Source organism: Chiloscyllium plagiosum, chromosome 7 (genome assembly GCF_004010195.1).
Source record: "Chiloscyllium plagiosum isolate BGI_BamShark_2017 chromosome 7, ASM401019v2, whole genome shotgun sequence".
NCBI classification, from domain to species: Eukaryota; Metazoa; Chordata; class Chondrichthyes; order Orectolobiformes; family Hemiscylliidae; genus Chiloscyllium; species Chiloscyllium plagiosum.
Genome location: NC_057716.1, coordinates 30,963,607 through 30,971,362, shown reverse-complemented (window position 1 = coordinate 30,971,362; position 7,756 = coordinate 30,963,607). Strand labels below are relative to the sequence as shown.

Below are 7,756 nucleotides of genomic sequence, written 5' to 3'. Positions count from 1 at the left end.
CTAGGACTGTTTTCCCTGGAGCATCGGAGGCTGAGGGGTGACCTTATAGAGGTTTACAAAATTATGAGGGGCATGGATTGGGTAAATAGGCAAAGTCTTTTCCCTGGAGTTGGGGAGTCCAGAACTAGAGGGCATAGGTTTAGGGTGAGAGGGGAAAGATATAAAAGAGACCTAAGGAGCAACGTTTTCATACAAGGGTGGTACGGGTTTGGAAATGAGCTGCCAGAGGAAGTGGTGGAGGCTGGTACAATTGCAACATTTAAGAGGCATTTGGATGGGTACATGAATAGGAATGGTTTGGAGGGATATGGGCTGGGTGCTGGCAGGTGGGACTAGATTGGGTTGGGATATCTGGTCGGATTGATAGGTTAGACCAAAGGGTCTGTTTCCATGCTGTCCATCTCTATGACTCTATATAATGCCCCTGGGCTGGATGGGATTTATCCTAGGATTCTCTGAGAAGGCAGGGAGGAGATTTCAGAGCCTTTGGCTTTGATCTTTATGTCGTCACTGTCTACTGGCATAGTACCAGAAGACTGGAGAATAGCGAATGTTGTCCCCTTGTTCAGGAAGGGGAATAGGGACAACCCTGGGAATTATAGACCAGTGAGCCCTTCTTTGCTTGTGGCTAAAGTGTTGAAAATAGGATTTATAATCATCTAGAGAGGAATAAGTTGATTAGGGATAGTCACCACAGTTTTGTGAAGTGTAGGTTGTGCCTCACAAAACTTATTGAGTTCTTTGAGAAGGTGCCCAAACATGTGAATGAGGGTAAAGCAGTTGATGTGGTGTATGTGGATTTCAGTAAGGCCTTTGATAAGGTATCCCACAGTAGGCTATTGCACAAAATATGGAGGCACGGGATTGAGGGTGATTTAGTGGTTTGGATCAGGAATTGGTTAGCTGAAAGAAGACAGAGTGGTGGTTGATGGGAAATGTTCATCCTGGAGTTCAGTTACTAGTGGTGTACTTCAAGGATCTGTTTTGGGTCCACTGCTATTTGTCATTTTTATAAATGACCTGGATGAGGGCGTAGAAAGATGGGTTCATAAATTTGTGGATGACACTAAGCTCGGTGGAGTTGTGGATAGTGCTGAAGGATGTTGCAGGTTACAGAGGGACATAGATAAGCTGCAGAGCTGGGCTGACAGTTGGCAAATGGAATTTAATGTGGAAAAGTATTCTGAGGGATAGGATTTATGACTATCTGGCAAAGCGTATTCTGAGGGATAGGATTTATGACTATCTGGCAAAGCTCAGTGTGACTAAAGGCAGGCAGCATGGCTTTGAGAGGGGCAGGTCATGCCTCACAAATCTTACTGTGTTCTTTGAGGAGGTGACAAGAAAGTCAATGAAGGTCGAGCAGCGGATGTGGTGTATATGGACCTCAGCAAGGCATTTGATAAGGTTCCCCATGGTAGGCTCATTCATAAAGTCAGAAAGTATGGGATACAGGGAGATTTGGCTATCTGGATTCAGAATTGGCTGGCTGACAGAAGGCAGAGAGTGGTTGTCGATGGAAAGTATTCTGCCTGGAGGCCTGTTTCCACATCCTTCCTATAATGCGGCGACCAGGAGTGTACGCAAAACTCCAAGTGCGGCCGCAGCAGAGTTCTGTACAGCTGCAGCATAACCTTGTGGCTCCAAAACTCACTCCCAGAGGGCTCTGTTCTTGGGCCTCTGCTCTTTGTAGTTTTTATAAATGACTTGGATGAGAAGGTTGAGGGGTGGGTTAGTAAATTTACAGATGAAACAAAGGTTGGAGGTGTTGTCGATAGTATCGAGGGCTACTGCGTCAGAGGAAGGTTCTTTATGCAGAGAGCTGTGAATGCATGGAATGCGTTGCCAGCGGTGGTGGTGGAAGCAGAGTCATTAGGGACATTTAAGCGACTGCTGGACATGCACATGGACAGCAGTGAGTTGAGGGGTGCGTAGGTTAAGCTATTATATTTTATGTTAGGATTAAACTGCGGCACAATATTGTGGGTTGTGCTGTACTTTTCTATGTTCTAAGTATGAGGTGATTCACCTTGGAAGGAGTAACAGGAATGCAGAATACTGGGCTAATGGTAAGATTCTTGGTAGCGTAGATGAGCAGAGAGATCTCGGTATCCATGTACATAGAACCCTGAAAGGTGCCACCCAGGTTGATAGGGTTGTTAAGATGGCATACGGTGTGTTAGCTTTTACTGGTAGAGGGAGTGAGTTTTGGAGCCACAAGGTTATGCTGCAGCTGTACAGAATTCTGGTGCGGCCGCACTTGGAGTTTTGCGTACACTCCTGGTCGCCGCATTATAGGAAGGATGTGGAAACTTTAGAAAGGGTTCAGAGGAGATTTACTAGGATGTTGCCTGGTATGGAGGGAAGGTCTTATGAGGAAAGGCTGAGTGAGTTGAGGCTGTTTTCGTTGGAGAGAAGAAGGTGGAGAGGAGACTTAATTGAGACATATAAGATAATTAGAGGGTTAGATAGGGTGGACAGCGAGAGCCTTTTTCCTCAGATGGTGATGGCTAGCACGAGGGGACATAGACTTAAATTGAGGGGTGATAGACATAGGATAGATGTCAGAGGTAGTTTCTTTACTCAGAGAGTAGTAGGGGCATGGATTGCACTACCTGCAACAATAGCAGACTAGCCAACTTTAAGGGCAGTTAAATGGTCATTGGACAGACAAATGGATGAAAATGGAATAGTGTACGTTAGATGGGCTTCAGTTTGCTTTCACAGGTCGGTGCGACATCAAGGGCCGAAGGGCCTGTACTGTGCTGTAATGTTCTACGTTTAATGTTGGTTCACATATGTGAAGGAGGTGTTATTTAACCTGGATCTCTCTTAGGATGCAGATCTAGTATTAACCACACAATTCTCATGTCAGGAATAGTCTGATATTTGTTGCATTCCTCACATCTATTCTTTAATAGTTATTATGTATCACCATTTGTTGAAGCATTTGATATTACACACTTGAACAAGAAGACCTTTATTGTATAAAATATTCAACAGAATGCACTCTGTAATTCCAGGCAAACACTGAAGAGTCATTATGAAACAAATTCACTTGCCTTTGATTCCATGTTCGTTTAACTTACAGAAGTCATTCAAAAGATAATTAACAGGAAAAGACACAGCAGATAAAGATAAACTGGATGGGGATTCTAGGACTTGAGGGCATAGTCTGAAAAATAGGGCCAGACCATTCAGGAGTGAAGCGAACAAGTACTTTTACACACATAGGGCAGTCAGTGCTCAGAATTCTCTTCCACAAGTGGCTGTTGATCCTGGATCAGTCATTAGTGTTAAATCTGATATAAATAAAGTTTTGTTAAGCAAAGGTATTAAGGATATGAGGAAAGGCCGGTGTATGGAGTTAGGCCAAAAATCAGCCATGACCTCATTGATCAGGCTCGAGGCCTACTCCTGATCCTATGTTCCTAAAAGGACTTTGTTCAACCCATCTAGTTCCTGCTTATTGCCTCTCCTGATGACCTGGTTCAAGTGAAGAATTGCAAGGGCATAACTTTTGAGTCAAGTTAGGTAAAGGGGAAGCATAACGAGATCTAGGTGTTCTTGTACATCAGTCAATGAAAGCGAGCATGCAGGTACAGCAGGCAGTGAAGAATGCTAATGGCATGCTGGCCTTCATAACAACAGGAATTGAGGATAGGAACAAATAGGTCCTTCTGCAGCTGTACAGGGCCCTGGTGAGACTGCACCCAGAGTATTGTGCGCAGTTTTGGTCTCCAAATTTGAGGAAGGACATTCTGGCTATTGAGGGAGTGCAGCGTAGGTTCACGAGGTCAATTCCCAGAATGGCAGGACTAGCACATGTTGAAAGATTGGAGCGACTGGGCTTGTATACACTTGAGTTTAGAAGGATGAGAGAGGATCTGATTGCGACATATAAGATTATCAAAGGATTGGATACTCTGGAGGCAGGAAGCATGTTTCCGCTGATGGGTGATTCCAGAACCAGAGGACACAGTTTAAAAGTAAGGGGTAGGCCATTTAGAACAGAGTTGAGGAGAAACTTCTTCACCCAGAGAATGGATAGCTGGAATGCTCTGCCCCAGGAGGCAGTGGAGGCCAAGTCTCTGGATACTTTCAAGAAAAAGATGGATACAGCTCTTAAAGATAGTGGAATCAAGGGTTATGGGGATAAGGCAGGAACAGGATACTGATTGTGGATGATCAGCCATGACCATAATGAATGATGGTGCTGCCTCAAAGGGCCGAATGCACCTATTGTCTATTGCCTATTGAGTCCAACAACTCCAATGCTCAAACTCAGGTGCATTAGAGGTTACCGCTTTTAGTATCTTATCATGCTCCAGTACAGAAGGTGAATGCCTACATTTCCATGGGGAGACAGCCACTTGTTCTCCATGACTTAGCTGTGACACTGCCCGAACTGTACCTCATTGCTGCCTCACCTGCTGAAGCTGTGGCAAATCTTCAGCGCTCTCCTAAGGATAACGTCACAGTATACAATAAGTCAGAATGAGACCATTTGGCCCATTTAAACCATTCCTGATACTTATACTCTCCCACCATTGTACAAGGTGCATTTTCTGTCCTCCTGTTTACACTGCTTGATGGGATATTTTGAAGGTTTATCACACTTTGAGACAAAACAAAATTCTTCCTGGTGTACCAGTTCTAAACCTGTTATTCATTAATTCTCCTTTCTGACTTTTGGCTCTGTGTTCCTGGCTTCCTGTGAAACAATAACCTCAAATAGGATTAACTGACTGAAGAAACTAACATGCAAAACACCTAGAGTAAGTCAACCTGACTCAATGTATCAACAACTGAAGTAGATGAGTCAGAGTACATGTATAAAACAATAGACACTGTGTGCACAGTATATCCTTGACAAGCTCAAGGAGTCACTGGCTGAGATTCCAGGAAACATACAACCTCAAACATGCTCAGGTGATCATAACACCGATATCCAGTTCCTTATGAACTGTACATTGTTCAGCACAGCTAATCACTTTGAGCTCCCCTTCCCAATTCAGATTTTCACTCTGATGTTTTCATGCCGACACCAAGAGGAGTAAACAAAGAAACAGACATTGCTGGAGAAACTCAGGCAGCATTTGTGGAGAGAAAAAAAATACAATGAACATTTGAGTTCAGTGTCCCTTCCTCAGCACAGTTCCGAAGAAGGGTCACTGGACTTTAAATGTTAACGCTGCTTTCGCTGCATGGATGCTGCCAGACCCACTGAGTTTCTCTGGCAATTTCTGTATTTTGTTTCTGATTTCCAGCATCCACAGTTCCCTGTTCTATTTGAAGCAGCAAACAGTTCTCCTCTTCCTTCGTTCCAAAATTGAGTTGATGAAACTGCTCAAGTGATGGTCTTTCCCTTAGTAGATAAAGCATATTCTTCTATAGACAAGGGCTACAGGTTTGTGAAAAGTCTTGAAATTGATTTTTGGAATTGTAAAGCCTCAACAGTGCCTCTCTTTTCGACACAGAGTCTGACCAGCCTAGATACTGCCCTACTGTTGAAAAATACTTTTCCACTAACTACATCTATTGGTGCATCTCCAACCAACTCAATCATAATCTGGTTTCCCCCCTTGAGTTTTCCCTGCAGCTGTACTGGGAGCAGTAATAAAAAGGGTAGCATTTCTGTGCTTTGCTGATGTCCTTGTAGCATTGCAGAAACCCTTGTTGTAACATGGTGAAAAATTGCAACAGGATTTCATTCCTGAACAGTTCAGGTCTAATATAGGTTAAATAGATTGGCTGCACAGTGTTTCAGTGGTAAGCACTGCTACCTCACAGTGCCAGGGACACGGGTTCGATTCCAGTCTCGGTGAGTGTTTACGTTGCACGTTCACTCGGCGTCTTTGCGGGCTATCTCCGACTGCCCTGGTTTCCTCCAACAGTGTGCAGGTTAGGTGGATTGGCTGTGAGAAATGCAGGGTCACAGGGTAGTGTGTCTGGGTGTGATGATCTTCAGAGGATCGGTGTGGGCTGAATGGCCTGCTTCCACACTGTAGGGATTCTATAAGCATCTCTTTGTTATGAACACCCTCACCAAAAGTATAAGCTCCTTTGGATTTACCAAATTTCTTTCTTGAATCACCTCAAACAGATCCTGCCTCAAATTTCTACACTCAAGGAAATATAAGCCTTAACTATGCAATTAACCCTTTATACTGCTCGTTTCTACAAGCTGAAGTGGTACAGCATTAATTTGCAAAGTACTTTGCAATGAGTCTTTCGTGTGGTATTTAAAGTGGAAATGTTAATTCACTTAAAAGGATGATAACACAACAAGAAAGAATAAATTAATTCCAAAACAGAGCATTAAAGTCCATGTCTTCATCATACAATCTCAAGGTCTCTGTGTCTTGCTTTGTATAACTAAGAGACAGAAATATAGGAGCAGGAGTACACCATTCAGGCTCTTGAGCCAGTTTCGACATTCAATTTCATTCTGATAGATCTCTGATATAACTCCACATCCCAACCTTAGCTCCATATTCCCATGCCTTGCAAATACAATTGTCTGTCTCAGAATTCAAACCATTACCTGAGCTTGCATGGCTTTGTGAGAGAGGGAGTTCTGCATCTTTTGTACAAAGAAGCATTTCCAAGGCAATAATGCAAGGTAATGATGCTGGCAACGATAGCCAGCGTGCAAGCAAGTGAGAGCAAAGAAGGACAGAATCAGGAAAAATGATAAAGGCCAGAATTAAAGGCTCATTACCTGAGTAGCATTCAGACGGATGAATTGACAGCACAGACAGAAGCAAATGAGAATGAGGCAAAAGCCATTACAAGTGATGAACTTGCAAATCAGGAGCAAGAAAAGGCCACTTGGGCCTTCCAGCCTGCTCCACCATTTCACAAGATCCAATCGCAGACTCAACTCCACACTTCTGCCTTTCCCGGTTTATTTTCAACTAAAAGAGTCAGAGCTTATTTACCTCTGCTATAAAAATATTCAATAACTTTAAGTCCAACATTCTTGAAGTCCAACGACTCATGTACACAGCCCGTAGGGAAACTATTCCACTGTGTCTGTGTAAGAAAGAAGACCCTTTATTGTTAAGCTGTGCCTCCCAGCTCTTCCACAAGGGGAAGATTCCTTTTTGCACTCGCACTGTCAGGTTCTGAGATGGCTCAATAAAATTTCCTCTTAGTCTTCGAAACGTCAATGGATACAGGTCCATCATGAGCAACACTACTTCGTAAAATTACCATCCACCCCTCCAACCCAGATTATAGGTTGAGTAAAGCTTCTCTGAATGGACTGTACAACATTTACATCCTTTTTTTAAAAAAGGAGACAAAACTGTACACGATACTGTATATGTGGTCTCACAAACGCTACATACATCTGTTACAATACATTCCAATCATTTTATTTCACATTCCCTGCAATAAATGACCACTTCCTTCCAATTGCCATCACTTGCTCTTCCTGCGAGTAACTTTTTGTGAATCTTCCCAGGGCGGCTCAGTGATTAGCACTGCTGCCTCACAGCACCACGGACCCCGGTTCGATTCCACCCTTGGGCCACTGTATGGAGTTTGCATATTTTCCCTCTGTCTGCGTGGGTTTCCTCCCACAGTCCAAAGCTGTGTAGGTTAGGTGGATTAGCCGTGGGAAATGCACACATACAGGGATAGGGGGAGTCTGGGTGGGATGCTCTTCGGAGGGTCAGTGTGGACTCAATGGGCTGAGTAGCCTGCTTCCACACTGTAGGGATTCTATGATTCTACGTATTACGACACC

The 7,756-nt window shown here is 43.7% G+C and overlaps 1 protein-coding gene across 1 annotated transcript in view; it reads right to left on the bottom strand.

Moving 5' to 3' along the window:
- LOC122551916 (receptor tyrosine-protein kinase erbB-4-like) overlaps nucleotides 1–7,756 on the bottom strand; it is a 958,043-nt gene that overhangs the window by 475,298 nt on the left and 474,989 nt on the right. The gene's annotated exons all lie outside the window — the stretch shown is intronic.